This window comes from Pinus tabuliformis, chromosome 3_2 (genome assembly GCF_031772625.1).
Source record: "Pinus tabuliformis cultivar Carrire ecotype Pingquan chromosome 3_2, CPIR1, whole genome shotgun sequence".
In the NCBI taxonomy this organism is placed as follows: domain Eukaryota; kingdom Viridiplantae; phylum Streptophyta; class Pinopsida; order Pinales; family Pinaceae; genus Pinus; species Pinus tabuliformis.
In genome coordinates, this window is record NC_142302.1 from 960,926,956 (window position 1) to 960,928,230 (window position 1,275).

The following is a 1,275-nucleotide window of genomic DNA, read 5'->3' on the forward strand; positions in this document are numbered from 1 at the left end:
TCAATTTCATACTCAGAAACATATACGCTACTTCAATTAAGTGAACCCGCGTGTACACGCCACTGTGTCTAATGAAACTCGCGTATATCCAGAGATCTTATAATTCAGTTAGCTTAATCTTCAGTAAATGCATCAGATCATTATTAAGCATATTAACAGTAAACAGGTGCAGAATAACAGAACAAAACATCACACAAGAGCCACACACATGAACACAAAGATATAAGGTGGAAACCCAATGTGGGTGAAAACCACCTGCTGCAAGTCATCTCAATCTTCTTCTTAATAAGAAAATCCTTTTACAATATTTGTACTGGTGCAGTCTTATACCAGTACGGGAGCTACAACCCCCCTTGCTCTTGTACTAGCCGATCCATTTACTAGTACGCAGGCTGCTACCTGCTACAATGCTCCAAAGATCTCCTTTAGCTTTTGTACTAGCTTAGATACTAGTACGTAGGTGCTTGCCTACAATCTTCTCACCTCCAGGTACCACATTTCATCAATTTTCAGACTGGATACACTGAAGCACAACACATAATCTGTAAGGCCACTTTTCATCCAATTTTCATACTGGACCCATAACTATCATTGAAGCTCAAAACAATCATCAAACTCTGAATCACTGAAACCCTGTTAACAACAGTCACCAGAACACAGAGCAGACACAGAACTCTGTAATAACCATCAGATCCATCTGCAACTTCAAATATCAAGCTTTACAATGTATACGCTACTTAGATGAATCAAACCCGCGTGTATACGCGCTTTTGCCAAAGACAACCCGCGTACAGATCTAAAAATAATTTCTCATAACTTGCAGCTGTACCAGACATCAGTCATACTCATAACATTTATAGAACAATACATGCGTCAGTATGTAGATCTAGAATAAGCATCATAAAGATAGTTCATTTCAAACCATTTGATCCCGATCTCTCCTTAGATCTAGTTCTCCATCAACCGGTGAGATCTCTCCTTAGCTCAGATCAAGCAATGCATCATCAACCCATAACCCTGCATACTGGATCTAATGCTTCATCAGATATTCAAGACATTTCAGATGCACTTGCCTAATGATTTCCTTCTCCTTATATAGCCTTAGGCCTTGTTCAATACCAAGAGCCAAAACCATAGAAATCCAATACCATCAACTTCAAATCTAGGGATCGACACGCCCGTCGAGACACAATGGTCCGAAACCATAGGCACAACTTCCAAGGACTAACCGCCATGGACCAAAGGTACTTTTCCACATACACGCGCTTTTGCTGA